The following is a 16189-nucleotide window of genomic DNA, read 5'->3' on the forward strand; positions in this document are numbered from 1 at the left end:
ACAGATGCAGATTATCTACGTCAGAGGCAGAGACATCATAAATTAGGTGAGAAGAATCCTGCTTTCCCCACGCAGATCTCACTGGGCTGCAGCCACATAATTTTTCTGATGGACTAAAAATCCAAGAATCACATTCTTTAAAGACCTCAAAGCTGGAATAGGGGAGGATTGGGCTTACCAGAAGTCTACAGGGCAGCATCTTTGTGATTTCCCACACAAGGAAAATGCAGCTTCCTTTGCCCTGTGTGTGCCACGTGGCAAGGGGCCCATGTGTAGCCAGGAGCTGGTCCAGCTGGATGCAGGCTTTCCAGAACAGAGAGGGCATAGCTGTGCACAGGCAACATTTCACATGCCCTGTCCCCCATTCCTACATTATCCTGGCTCCAAAATACCATAACGTCACCACAGTTACTATCAGAATGCTTTGATTTTCTGCTTTTTTCCTTGGAAACATGATTTGCATCATTGCATCATTTCTGTAGCATCACATCTTCCACGGAAAGAACAAGCTTATAATGGATATGTGTGCTTCAGCTTCTCTGCCTCATCTTACTCACCATCCTTTCCATTCCAAATCACCTGTCACAGCCATCAAGAGTCATGCCTGGCAGGGCATCATTCACTTGCAGCTTTCAGCTTGTTCCCTCCAGAAGTTAATGGTAAAAGCTACATTTCTAAAAAAGCAATGTTCCCACAACAGTCCACTGAGGGAGCTAATATAATCTTGAGACACTTGGTAAAGTTACCTCTGAGATCTGTTTTACAGACAATAATACAAAGGAAAAGTGCTGAATTCATGCTATTAAAAAAAAAAAAGAGAAAATATTCTAAAAAAATCTTATTCCTTTTCCTTTATGCAATATTCACCAGGGCACAAATATCCAGGGAGAATCTTGTTCTAAAGCTTTAAAAGGTTTCTGCAAATTAATATGCACTGGCTAACACCCTTAAGCAATTGAACTACTCTGAAAACATAGCTTATAAAAATACTTGTTCTTCTGTCAAGGAAATATTCACAAAACACAGCCTATAAAAAGTCTTTAATGTTAGAATTATTTCTTTTGTCTCTAATTAGACTATAAGGCAATCTTCTGACCCTAGCTGGGATTAAATTCTGTCTGAGATGAGAGCAATGAGGCAATAAGTATAGTAGACAGACAGTACTACTTCTTACCTCAGGAGAAACAGAAATCTTTAAGATGGTAACAACACTATCCTTTATTCCTTTTTTATTTTATTATAATCTTCTTCACTACAGCTGAATGGGGAAGACCCATATCCTCTCCAGACAGAAACTACTGGACGTGGTGTTTGGCTTGGAATCCTTGCCTAGAGACTGGTGAGTAATGCCAGCCCAGGAATGGCAAAGGAGAGCAGCTACTCTCCCAAAAGAAAGCTTGAACCACAGAGGAGACAGCAAAGGATTATTTAAGGCTATTCCATGATGAAAAGGAGAGAATATCATTAATCTAATTACTTAATTTTTAATCTAGTATTTAACACAGACATCCTGTATGTTTTTCCACATGAGTAATGAGAGAGACTTTTCAAAATCGCTTACATACTCCTAGAAACCATCAGAGCAATGAGATAGAAAGCACTGGAATTCAGTGTGAATCCCTACCAAATGCCTGATAACTAAAACTTTAAGAAACTACGATAGGGAGATGAAGGTTAAGCTAATATAATGAGGTATGTAGAGAAAAATCCTATGATTGCTATAATAAACTGTTACTGTATGAAGGTAAAGTTCTGTGTCCAGCAGTACAATGTGGATGTCCCAGCTGAGTGCTTACCTCTAGTCCTTTTTATAGTCAGTGGAGAAAAACCAGATATTGTGGGGTATAATGATTTTTTTCTTAAATTAGACCCTTAAATTATGACACATCTATGGAAATCCCACATCCCAGAATCCCAGATTCCCATCTTGTGAGGAGGCTGCCATTCCTGTATTCCTACTGCTCATTTTTATTAAGGCATTTTCTGGCTATTATTGAATGCAAATGATGTGTCTCAAGAGCCTTATTATTTACCTACTCATTCAGAAAATCTCATTGAGCTGCATTCTTGTGTAACTGCTTAGGACCTGCACAAATGCTAATGGAGCACTCTTATGCTTGTCTGAAATGGATTCCTCTCTGCTACACAGAAGAGTTTTCCACAGGGCTTCCTCTTTCCAGAGTTATTCATAGAGCCTCTTCTTTCCCCATAATTATTTTTTTATCTTAGGAAATTAGCAGACATGCAGCTACAAACTTAAATTTTGGCATTATATATATTTTTTATGCCATATCTAGAATAAAATATATATGATAAATCCTCTCCCTCATTAGAGGCTGTTTCAACAGTCTGAGGCCTGGCCCTTTTGGCAGCTCACATGTGCCATGCGCCCCAGTGGCCAGGCTTCACAGTCAGTATTAACAACTTTAATTTATGTAAATACCAAAAAAAAATTAAAATTTTCCTTGTTTCAAGGGAGGCAACTGAAATCTAAATTAAAGTAAAGGCATATAAGACAAGTTTTAGGAATCCTTCTTTTGAGTTTTTGAAGATTTCACTGATACTGCGGGTTTTTTCCTGATCACACAGATGCTGCTTTTCCGACATTGTAATGCAGTTTACAGAAGTGGCTAAAAATTTTCTCCATTTTGCCTAGTAGGAAATGCATTCATTTCATTTTAAGCACTTAATTCTTGAGTGTTCAGAATTAGTTACATCAGATGAAATCTTGGAAAAGTTCCTTTTAACTACAGCAGGTCCAAATTTCACCCCAGGCTAGATTTTCAGAACTGCTGGTTCCTGACTCAGAGAGATCAGTGGAAGTTTCAAGGGCTCAGAGAAGCAAAAAATCTGGGTCTAGATATAGGAACCTCGAGCTGAGCAAAAGCAAAGGCATCTCAGTTCAAGCTCTGCTTTTGAAAATTTGCCTGCACATGTAGGAATTTATCATGTTCAATGATCTACTCATGATCTGCCCACTGGGCTGCAAAGCCTAACCCAGGAGATTTCTATCCCAGTTACAGCTAAAGTAAAAAGCCAAAAATGGCTTTTTTATCAATACAGCTCTTCTTGTCATTTGAGCGCTTTGGATTGCTCATTGCAGCTTTGCCTCATGCAGGCCAGACACAGAGGGAGGCAGAGGATCTTGACAGAGATCAATAATGTAGTTTAGACAAGGCATTAGGGGAGCATCTGTCTGCTTTGGTATCTCCCTCTGCCTTTCCAGAGGGGATAATGGGCTTTGACATCTTGCCAACCCTGCCATCCTGAAGAGTTCATTGCTAGTTCAGCTCTGAGTGTCTCCTGTTTATCTACCATCAACCACAGCACTCTTAGGAAATTATTTCTGTCTGGTATTTCCATCCTGAAAAGCTACCTTACAATGCACAAAACAGTATTCTTACTTGCACAGCTCATGGCCATCTCCCAGGAAATAATTCCTGCATTTTTCCCCTACGCATGGGGCAAACAAGTACCTGTTCTAAGTATGATGCATATTTTTATTTTACTTACTCCAAATATTTATTTTATTTTATTTTTGTGTTTCTTGACTGTTACATATTAATCAGCAATCTTCTGAAACAGCTATTTCCCGGCAAAGGGAAACCAGAATCCATTGAATAAATCCCTGATGAAACAAAATGCTGAATTTTCTGTATTGTCTCCTGGAAATGGTTTTCAGTGAGCTTGAGAGAAAAATGGTATCATTAAAATTAACAGCAGATGAAGAAGAAACTAAGAGGTGAAGTAAAGAACTGGGAGAGAATTTTTCTGGTGAGGCTTGCTGACAGCAAACTAGATCAAAAGTCAGGAAAAATTATTTATGTCAGAGCATATGCAGGAGGAAAACATTCTTGCAGAAGTACTTTAAAGGTGATGGTAAAGAAGAAAATGAAGGCCAATTCCGCAAGAACAGAAAAATTAAATGAAGAAAAACAGGAGCAGGTTTGGACAGCTAGGTCCAGATGCCCAAATAGGTTGGAAGATCCCATGTTATCAGTGACATGCTACTGTGAAATCTTTATTTTCTCTGCCCTCCCCAATGCATTTCACGTCTTATGTCTTGTGACCACTTCCAGCACCTCATTTTAATAATCCCCAGGACCTCTTTGTCCTGCTGTGCCATTTCACCTGTTCCTGATATTCCTGGAAACCCTGGGAGCTGTAAATGCCCTCCCCAGGCAGGCCTGCTGCAGCACCAGCAAGACCCTGGCACATACCTGCAGCTGCAGCTCCCCCACCAGCCTGTTTCCTCCATGGTCAGAACATCCTGTGTAAGGCAGTGTGCTGCTCCATTCTGTCATGCTTTTTCCATATTGATCCACTTTTATTTCAAGCTCCCAAGAAAATTGCAAGGGAAAAAATTTTGCTTTTACAGTTTTCCTAAAAATCTTTTACTTCTGTCTGTCCCCTGCTATGCAAGAGCTTTGCTAAGTGACTGATGTTCTTCTGAATATGGCTTTATACTCCTCAGTTTATGCATAACTTTGTCAAAGCTAGTGTGTGCTTCCTCCCAAAAACTCCTTGTTCTATTCTGGTTTGTTACCCATCCTCCTTCATGGCATTGAAACTGAAGTGAGTTATTTAGGGCAGGGACACTGTGTTTCCATTTCCATTACAGAAAGCTTACTAAGTTCTCCATGACTATAAAATAACAATTTTCCCAGCATGTTTAGCTGGGACAAGGTTTGGGGCTCCAGAGAGGCTGGTCACTTCAAGTCCTGCAAACCCTGCTTTGGGACGTTGTCATTCCACAAAGCATTCCTTCAAATGAGAATTTTTGTGGCTGGGTGCCAGAAAATTATGCAACGTCTGTAAAATGTGAGGCACGGAATGGATTAGTACTTTGTCTGTCAGCTGAAAATTTGGGTTATTTTCATGTTCTGGGATAAAGGTAGTTCAAAGAAACCGTGAAGCTGCCACAAACATTTTGTTGCCGTTTGTCTGTTCCGAGCTAACGCTATCTGCGGCAGTGCCGCTTCTTTTCCACCCCTGTGTTAGGCAAAGGATCAGCACAGGAGATGCCAAAGTGGGACACACGATCTGCAGCCCACTTCAACCCAGGAAGTTGTGCAATTAGTTTAATTCAAAGTGATAATTGACCAACTCATGACTATTCCTAGGATAAAGAGAGCAGGAAAGATGTTTTGGTGCTAACTGTGTCTCAGCCTCTTCAGGCTTTCTGGTTCTCTTCTTTATATATTTAATTAAATACATTTGAAGGACAAATCTAGAGGCTAATGAGCTTTTACAACTCCCACTGAAATTAAAAGCAGTTGCACATGTTCCTGAGGTTTTGAAAGAAGTATATTCATTTCATAAAAAATACATTAGATGACCATTAAAGTTCTAAAACATGACAGTAAAAGCAAATACATTTATAATTAGTGCTGCCCCTCATTCCTTAGACACAGGCTGGCGTCTCCACTACTCAATCAATGCTTTGCTCTTACGTTGTACTTTCTTAATTTTGCCTTCATGTTTGCATTCAGAGTTCTTCTGCATGAAAAGTACTATAAATAAGCAAGCTGCTATTACTGCTGACCGCAGCCGATGACATCCTCCCAAAGCTTCTTCTTTTCCTGGGTGTCAGACTGATTTGAAAGGAACTGGTTACATGAGTGATGAGGGCTTGTCCTCATCTGGGCAAGTTGCTCTAGAATAAATAAAGGAATTTGAGACAGATTTCATCCTGACCTTTTAGGGACTTGCAAATGCAAAATTATTTCATGTCAAAGGTAGAGAGTGATGATGGTGCCAGATGATGGGACAAAGCCCAGTGGTACATGACTGATTGCTTTGGAAGACAAAGCTTTTATTTATCTCAAAAGGTAGATTATAGAAAATGTTGGCAGCTCACCCCTGAATATACACTCAATTTCATGTGACTGGAATTCCAGTAAAATGTGTCATATTAAGGGAATTAAAAGTTGGTGATTATATTGACAGGGGCACAGGAAATAGAAAAATAGATTATTTTAGTGAGCACAAAGATTCATTATCTTGCAAATCTAGGCAAAATACATAAAGTAAGTGTTGACAACATAACTATTTTCACATAAATAGTGGTAAATAATGCTGTAATACAGCAATTGCACAAACTAGTGTGTCTCTGCAGACCTTGAATAGGCAGATGGGATACACTTGTTTGAACAGGCATAGGTTTTATCACAGTCATAAACACTGAGTGTGGATTCTGAGACATGTAGACTGAGATCTTGGAAAGCATGGCTGCTATAAGTATTGTAGAGGTCCCAACATGTAATCAGCTAAATGTGTGTTGCCCTGTATCAGCAAAGAGGAATTTCTATTGCTATAGCTAAGGCAGTGAGTATTATCATAGTTTAAGATCAAGGGAATTTCAAACGCTTGTATCTGCGCATCAAAGAGACATTGACAGATGGGATAGAGCTCAATGAAAGATTCAAGATGCAGAAACTGTATTTTCTTGTCTCTCCCAGAGTAAGTGATACACTTACTTTTACTTGTTGTGAACTGATAAAGTGTCAGCAAGGAGCTGGAGACTGAAGGAAATTGTCACTCTATAGGATTCCCTGATTTCCTATCACAGGCATTAAACTACAGTACATCCTGTAGGAAACAGTGATGCAGGAGCATAGCCAAGAGAGCAAATCATTTGGAAAGGGTTTCACTCCTTTTTTGTCAGTATCTAGGCAGTATTTTAGTCAGCTACCATGGATCTGACACTGAGCTGCACAAGTTATTGCCTTCTTGAATGGAGAAGGCAACAGAGGTACCACAGATGGGCAGCTCTCAGTAATAACTATCATTAGAGCAGTGGAGAAAAATGAAGTTGCATTTGCAGCAGTATATCTCTGTTCTTCCATCCCTGCACTGAAGTCTTCCAACAGAGGCAAAGGAATAGGAGATAGGAACAGAAGGAGGACTCTGGGGTCATACATCACAAAGGTAGTCACAAAGGATGCAAAAGGGCAGGAATCAGAGGAAAGAAAATAAGAAACAGGCTTAAGGATACCTCATATTCTTGAAGAGTTGCACTGTTATGGTGATATTAGCATAGAAAGAAGATAAATTTTTCTTAAGCAGCTAGAAAAAGTGTGACTTTGATGGAGTCCATCAAACTTTCCTGTCTCCCAGCACTGTCAGTCCTTGTAGGCGTCAGAAAGGAATGAGGGGCTGAGGATTGCAGCAAGAGCTATGTCTTGGCTACCTTGACACTTCCTCTCCTCTCTTCTGTTGGTCAGTTTATTCTTGTGTTTCCTCTGCATGCCTCAGACCTCAACTTGGTGTCTCTCAGAGAGTTACATAAGTCACCCATCTGGAAGCAGCATGCTGTGCAGGGAAGGAAAGGAGGCTGCTGCTTTGAAATTTAGATACAGAAAAAAAAGACTAACTCAGACACTGTGATTGTGAAATATTGGCTGGTTTAATTATTTTTGACACACTCTTTCTCTCCATTTACTGAAGAACTGTGGAGAATTTATCTACTCTTACACCTTTACAGTTAGTCTGTAGGGGTGGTTTTAGCTCTGTTTTTCAGTGTTAGACTTCTCTAACTAATTTTTTTCCTACTGTCTCCTTTCACAGTAATGAGGTTCTATTTGCAATACATATCAATATGTTTACTGTAATTATATTCATAGCAGTACAAGTAAGACATGGCTGAGAACATGTACTCTGCTTTTGTTTACTGTGTTTTTCCTGTTCGTTACTTCTGGCCCTCAAATGTGATGCTGCAGAATCTTTTCCTTAAAGTGAGAGATGCGGTAAATTCTGATCTCTTTTACCACAATCATAAGTAGGACACCAATTTCCTTAGCTCATATTCTTTTATCTTCTGCCTTCCCAGGTTTCCTTTTGCCTCAAACCAAGCCCTGCATGGAAACAATCATTTGTCCATCCAGGTGATTCCCAGACCAAGATTGTTAAGGAAACCAAGCAACTACCCAGCAGCAAATACAGTAACTCTGTTTTTGTCAACCCTTCTGCTTATTTCTAACACAAAGCCCCTGAGGAAAGACAAGGTGTCTTCAGAGTGGCACAAAGAAAAATTTTTTCTGAAAGTGCTACTGCTTTCCAAACCCCTGCACAACAGCCTCAAAGGAAAATTAATAAGCCAAGGCAGAGGCAGCAGCTGGGAGAGAGAAGGGAGTGCTGTGGGAGAGAGTTGACTAGATCCTCACTGCCTACATGGAGAGGTTTCCTGTGCTCTTCACCCCAATTCTACAGGTTCACTCTCTCAAATTATGTGTTCTATACTCTTGGAAATAGCCTTAGTGACTCAGATTGCTGAGGACTCTGCCTTTGCTGTTATCTGAGTGTCTATATACTGAGATTTACATTTCTGGCTTTAAAATTAATCACAGTATCATATTTGGCACAGAGCTTGGAGAAATTTTTCCAAACAATGGCTACACAATGCAGCCGCCTGTCAGTGAGAGGGTACAATTCCAGGAGAATTTCAAATCTTAACAAGCTGAAAATTCTTTTGGCATTCTTCTGGCTTTTTTGTGAGTTTTAAAAGGTGATTTATATTTAAAAAGGATCTGTCTCATTGGCATAACACTTTTGTGGTCTCAAGATAGCAATCAAGCTAGAATATAGACACTATCATGGTTATAAAATACACAAACATTCATAGGAATGCTTGGTTTGGGTAGCAACGCATTAATGAAAAACAGAACTCTTAAGGGATCACTTATCGACTCAAAAAAAAAATCCAAATATTTGGAATATAGCATACTTCTTTCATACTTGTCATTAGTACAAGTCCCATCAAGACTGCTGAATTCATCCTGAGCTCTGCTGGTAACAGATCAGATGATCACAGTAACACAGAATTCATTGTACGGGCAGGCTTTTATAAACTGAATCTTAAGAGTCTGACAGCTGATTTCAAGACAATTACCCTGGAGACTTCCCTTCACTTCAGGAGCTCAGCTCTCTGTTGCACGTAATTGAGGCACAGCAATGATCCTCCTCTGTCCATTTTTCAAAAGCCTTGGGAAATATTTGATTGGACAAAATAACTCCAAATATCTCTCCTTTTTTTGCTGCTTTACTAGAGAAGTGAAACTATTCAATAGTCTGCCTTGTCATGTGCAAGATACATTTATAGTTCTGAGCTAGGTTCATTGAAAAATACTAATGCTTTGGTCAGACACTTTGAGCAATGGCTTTTCTACATTGGTCAGAGGAAAATTTTCATTTACAACTTTCATATATGTTGTTAAGGCTAATGTGATTTCATAGCCAGGGATAATTTCTTTCCAGCTCTAGTTCTCCAACATTCAGATATCAAAACCAGGCAGTAAACTGAGTATGGGCAGTGATGTTCTTATCTGAAAATAAAGGCTCACCAAGAGCATCTCCAGAGTGGGCAGTGGTTCTCTGCTTCACTTTTTTAAAGGTCTTGCTTTATGAGAAACTGGGCCTTCCATCAGGATGGGATTTCTACAGAAAATTCATTGCAGACTACAGATTGAGGAAAGCCTGTGCCTCAATTCACACCCATTCCATCCGAACTGCTTTCTTTTCCAGTTCAGTAGCCTTTCTTCTCATGACTGTCTAGTTGATAGTTCTCTTCCTCCTTTGAAAATCACCATGAAAGTTCCTGTGTTTGACACCAAATATTAGCTGACAAATTGCCCCACTACTTCAATATTCTTTTGTATTGATTTCTTCTTTTTTACTACTTCAGCATACACAAAGCCAATTATTTTGTACCAAGCCTACATCATCATCAAGATTAGGAGGCATTTCTTAGCTTTCTGTGTTGGCTGGCAGTTGCTTTCCATGGACCTTACCAGCCTAATAGAGAGAAGACTATGCAGTCTGACATAATCAGCGTAGGCAGTAGCAGTAATTTTGATGCAGTTGCACTGAAAACTGACATGTGCTATTTTGTAGAAGCAAAAATATTCATATACTCTTTATTTAAATTCTGACCTCAGTTTTTACTTCAGATAACAGATGCAGATTGATCACACTGTGTTTTTGCCAAATATATTCTCTATATGATCTTCATTAATACTAGAGGTCCTTTCAAGCCTCTGTATGAAATTAAGAAACACCAGTGAGAAGGGAAATATAAAATATGCCCCAAAAATGCTCAGGCATGCCAGCAACCAGTCTGCTCATCATTTTTAAACTAACTTGTTGACCCTTCTTTCAAACATCTCTTCTTTCAAGCTGTTCAAAATACAGAAGCAGTGAAAGCAAATCTCCTGAGACTGAATGTGTGCCATGAAAGAAAGAGTGTAGTAGAGGAATTTATGCATATATGATGACTGCTGCTGTCTTAGGTGAGATGGGCAGAGCTGAAGTGAAATGGGAAGAAGAATTTAGAAGAATTTTAAAAAGAAGCAGTGTACCTGGAATACAAATGCTTCACTGGCATGCATGAGCTGTACAATCAGGAATCCATAGCCCAAAGGACTGGTCAGGTTTATAAGGGTACTATTTGTAAATCATGCATCTCTCACTTGCTCTCTCAAATGAGGAGATTACAAATGTAATCAGAGATGCACATGGCAGGTCTCTGATTTCTTGCTTCTGTGTGTTTTCTTGTCAGTGTCTACTACACTGAGAAATTTAAGAGCTTTCAAGAACATGCTTACCATAAATTAATTCCAAGGCTAATTCACTCTCTCTTCACTTGATTAATTTTTTTTTTGGAAGTGGTAAAAATGCAACAAATAAAAGCAAAATTATGAGAAGCAAGCCACTGTGTCCTTGAGACAGAGATGTCTAGTGACAAACATGTTCTGAGCTTTAGGAACCCACATAACAGGATAGTCAGAGAGCCTCTTTCAAAACCTATTGCCAAATGTAGGCAATGATAGTGTGAGATGACTGTTTCCAGATGAAACATAGTTCTCAATTGGTTCATTTGAGCAGAAAAGCTGTAATGTACCTAATACTCTGTTAGTAGTTTCTAAAGCAACATATATTTAAATGCATGACTTCAGTGAATGCTGAGCAAAGGGGGAAGCCATGCAAGCTTCTACTGTAATTTTGATTTTCAATCAAAAAGTCGTTCTGCCCTTTCCAAGCAGATATGTTTTTCTTTAATGACTGATAGTATCTAACTGCAAAGACTTGAGCTATGTCCAGGAATCTTCCCTAGTACTCCCCAGCATGCTAGGAATTTCAGCGCTACAACAAACATTTTTGAGAAGAGCTTCACAGAATTTTTTTTTTCAATATACAATTTCTGCCCCTAGCAGCCTTTCTGTATCTTTATAAACTGACACAGATTTTAGTTAAGTTTTGTCTTAAAGACAAGAAATTTCTGCTCATTTTCTGAGCTGTTGTCCATTGATTAAGATCACTTCTCACTGAGTCCTTCTATAATCACTATCCTCCCAAATATTGATGTCACAGTTTAACAACAAGTTTATAGCAAACAGCATTACTTATGACCTTTTAAAGCAGTGAATTTCTCAGTGAACTTCTCCATATGAAGTTTCATCTTCAAGCCAGGAAGAATAAAGATATTGGAACTGCAGTAAGAGGACACAGGGGTTTAAATCTACAGCCCATGCAGTCACTGTAACTTGGTCATCATTGCTGAGCAAAGAGCAGTGATCGATTCCCTCTGGGAACTGGCTACGAGACTCCCCTGCAAAGTCCCTGGCACCACTTAAGTGTCTTCTGCACTCTATTTAATGCTATCCAACATTAAAGAAAACATTGAAACAGGGAGAAATTACCAATACCCTGGTTAATATTGGGAGACAGCTCACTTCCCACTACCAGAGCTCCAGCAGAGCTTCTGCCTGGAGACAGGTTTCACTCCACATGCAGCACAGATCATTAGTTCACACTTACTGTATGAAGATTCCTGTACCCGAGTCCCAAAGAAGATTGCAGGAGTATAAACCCCTTTATGTTACATAAAGGCCCCTCAGAAAGACTGCCAGCCTCTTGCACCTGCCTCCTGAAAGGGATGTGTAAGCAAGCAGCCCTGGTGGGATGGAAAGCTTCATGCCCGGCAGCAGAGATGGAAGTTCCCCACAGGCTGAGCACTTGCAACTCCCAGGAGCAGCCCTGGGTCTCAGGAGGGTGCACAAGGCAAGGCCATAGGCCAGTGACATGGAGGGTGGCCAAAGATCAGTGTCACCAAGACTATGGGTGGAAGAGCAGATGCCAACACCTGCCAACACCAGAGCTCCCTGAGGTTTCCCAAGGAAAGGGTGTGAGGCAATGCACTGGCATCTCCCTACAGTTAATTTTGCTCTGTGCACTCAAATACCAGCTTTAATACATAGCAAAAAATGCAATCTGGATAATTTATTTAATCTGGCTCTTGCAGTTGGTCTTGGGTGTTGTGGGGTTTTGTTGTTGTTGGTTTGATTTTGACTTTTTTTCCCAGCAAGATGATTTCACAAGAAGAAATTAGAACTCCAGAGTAAGAAATACAAGAAATGTTGCTGAAACCAGATGAAGTATTTGAGCTCAGTTCAATTACCCAGATATCTATAACCTCTGCTCTTTTCACTGCAGTGTTTAGGAGGTCCTCAGAGAGTTTACAAATTTCAATGAGTCAGAAGATAATTGGAGTATCCAAGTGTTTCATATGTCTTTAGTTACCAGCATAAGCAACTCATATCTTGTTCTCCTACAAAATGCAATACCCTGCATGAAAAAACCAGCAAATTTTAAACTTTGATCTCCAGGTTGCTCAGATAATCCAGAAAATTACTCAGAAGGGTGGTAGGTGCTTGCTATTCTGAAATACTAATTGCATCTATGTTCACTGATGCTGTTTTTTAAAACATTTCCTGAAAAACCAAGCTGCTGTGAGTTATTACTGCATGGCCCACTTAAAATAACAGCAGTCTTAAGATAAAATTTCTGTGTGTAAAGATCACGCTGCTATTGTAAAGACAGTAAGTTCAGCAAATGGCAAATTGGAAGGGTCATGCTTATTAGGGAAAACTGAAGATGAAAAAAGTCTGATCAATTCTTGGTTAGTAATAATTTTGAGCAAGACAAAATACTCTACTGCACTGGATGTTAATTACTGTTATAGCACCATAGTAGCTAAAGAAAAAATACATTAAACCAAACAAAAAAACCCCTAACAAATAAATCAAACATCCGAAACTTCCAGAAAGTGTTTTGCAGTACAACAAGGGAGGGTGGAAATAAGCAAGCCAAAATCATGTTTTACTATAATATTTGCTCTGTGATATCACTTTTTCAATGTTACAGTGAAGAAATGAGGTTTCCCCCTGGCCCAATCAAGTTCTTTTTGGCCTTCCTTCCCTGCCTCCACCACTATACCCAAGAGTGACACCCAGTGATCCACCCACTTGGATCTGTAAAACCAGAGCATCATACCTATTTACCAAATGTGTCATCTCCAACATTTCCAAATGCACTCAATCCTCCTATGAGCAAGGCTTTTGGAGCCTGTGCTCAGTATGACGCTGCAGTGACTACAGGGAAGCCTCTTCAAAACATATGATGTGTTTGTCCCTGACAACATTACGCAGAACAAAAACATTGAAATAATAAAACCTCTGCACTTATGCCACCCAGCTCCAGATTTTCCTCTAATTCTGACTAACTGGGTATTTAAAACTGCATTTTAAGATTTACTTTCCTGTCTATCAGAAGTTTCTGAGAGACAGACTATGCCATTTTCAAGGCAGACTGAACATCAGATCTTCTATACATGTCAGGATTTCTTTGTTACACCTGGCTGTCTTCACTGGTAAGAACCTGACTTACTGCATGTCATGAAGTTAATTCATGTGTATTGACATTGTAGATTACACAGCACATATTACCAATATTCTTTAACCATCAAGCAATTGAACTAGAGCTGTTGCCACATTTCTGGATAGCCAGTAAGAGCTCCTAGGAAATTTAACTCTGCTGTTCTATAGCAATCGGCAAGTCCTCTTAGAAGGTATCTGAAAGGTCAAATTTGTCAATTAATAATCTATGTATAAAAGTAGGATTAGTAGAGTATTCTGATAAGTTGAAATCTACAGGTTTTACGCATTTGTATATAATAGTGTTTCAGTATTAAAAAAAAAAAAACCAAAAACCCAAAACATAAAACCAAAACCAGCCAGTTTGTTACCGGAATGTCATGTTTAAAGTAGTAGATAATGCTGTGATTATTTTGTAGATCTCTAGGTCTCTTTCCTTGCCTCCTTTGCTCATAGATAGGAAAGGATGTTCCTTCTGCTAATAGTTTCTGTTTGTTTTGTGGATTTTGGAGAGATATCAGGAGTTTCACACAGTTTGCTCGGAGTTTCACACAGTTTGCTCAAAATTTCCCTGCAATTTTGCATCTTACACAGTACATAATAAGTATGTCCATGAGGAGAAAGTACCCAGTAGAATTTGCATGTACAGTGGGCTTTCCACCAGAAAACTCCAATATTTGAAGCAGTTGCATGTACAGTGGGCTTTCCACCAGAAAACTCCAATATTTGAAGCAGTTGCAATACCTACAGGTCAGCTACTGATCTTGATTTAACAAGAGCATAGCAAGTCCATCAGAACTCCTAAACATTTTTTTCCTCTTTTTCTTGATAATTCTTTTAAAGTTGGCTGAAGGTAATAATCCTGTTATGTTGAGGCAGTTCCATTCTGACACAAGAGCAAGAGGATTTATCCCCTGCTCTGCAGAAGAAGGTGTACCAAGTGATTGAGTAAGTGTGAGAAGGCAGGAAATGAAGCCGCTCTCAAGTCAATGCACATGTACCAAGGAGTGAGTGGCTGTTACTCACACAGGTATGAATAACGCACTGCGATGCCTGTGCCATTCCGCATTAGCCCAGCATGTTTCACATGCACTCATGCTTATGGAAATAGAAACAGATTGTGAGTCAGAGAAAAAGCTGAGTCAGAATGAATATGTGAAGTGAGTAGAAAGGAATGATCAGAGCCATTAACTTTGCCTGTGAAAGGTAGCAAGGCAAGACTAGTCAAAGAACTGCAGCAAATGGAGCACCCAAAGGGCAACTCGGTAAAATTGCCAAGATATGTTGACAGCTGGAATGACAGGTATTTCTATTATCCACAGCAGTTACATCTGCACGTTACAGAAGCTCAGATGGCAGTTTATGTAAACCTTTTGGGTACTTTTTGTTGACATTATTTCCCACTGCCCTTGTTTTCATTACCTAAGACCTCTTTGTGCTGTGAATAAGTAAGGTAAAATATAAATCCTTCCCCATGGCAAGGTAGGAAGTCTATATGAGTCTATAAGATACTTGACTTCTTGACATGTGATTTATTTCACAAAGCTTGAAAGGGCTGGAATATTGCAATTTAAAATGCAACAGGGAAAATGTAACAGAGAAACTTTCTGTAAGAAAATGGGACCAAGTAAAAACAGATTTCCTTATTAAGATACCCATGATTTTCTGGGTCTAATAATTCACAGATAGCATGAACCTAGTGTATATAGAGTATTTTAGTGCTGCAGGTCTGATTTAATTAAGGTTGTGTTCAGGGAGAGAGAAATGTTTACAAGACATCAGTTATACCATGCTTCATTCAGTGTCTTGGGTTTCAGTCAATAATTCTGTTAACAAAACAGTTATCTTCTCAAGATGAACTTGAAAATAGTTTCTTGAAATAGAAATCAAATTGACTAAAATAATTTATGAGTCCTAAAGTAAGATAAGCTGTATTGAGCACACATACTTCTGAGCTTCAATAAGCCAGTATGACAGGGAAAAAAATTACCCTATCATGATATATAGAATTCACTTGAGATTTTTTTTGTGTTAAAATATGTAAGTTTGGAAGACATTAAAAACCTCAGATCAGTTCAGATGATCTGCTTAAAGAGGCTTTCTTGCTGAAAAGACACAATTTGCAAAGACAGGCAATCTATTAGGCCCATTTACATCACTGAGAAAATAAGATTTCAGGCACACAAATATTTGTACAGGTCTGAAACAACAGAAGCATTTTGCAAAGGTAAACAAATATAGAACAAGTTTCTGAGTTTAAATTGACTGCTGAGTACTAAGATATGACAGAAAAAGTTGCAGGCAGCAAAGGTAGGAAGTGATGTGAAGACAGATGGTGATTATCTCCTATGGGTCAGAAACAACCAGCTGAATATGTTTAGCTCATCCTGACAATTAATACTTAACAAGGCACAGCATTAGCAATGGGGTTTTTTTTCAAATATATCCATCATAAGGAGGAAAATGCCATGGAGTTTTAA

Source organism: Fringilla coelebs (assembly GCF_963513975.1).
Source record: "Fringilla coelebs genome assembly, chromosome: 2".
Lineage (NCBI taxonomy): Eukaryota > Metazoa > Chordata > Aves > Passeriformes > Fringillidae > Fringilla > Fringilla coelebs.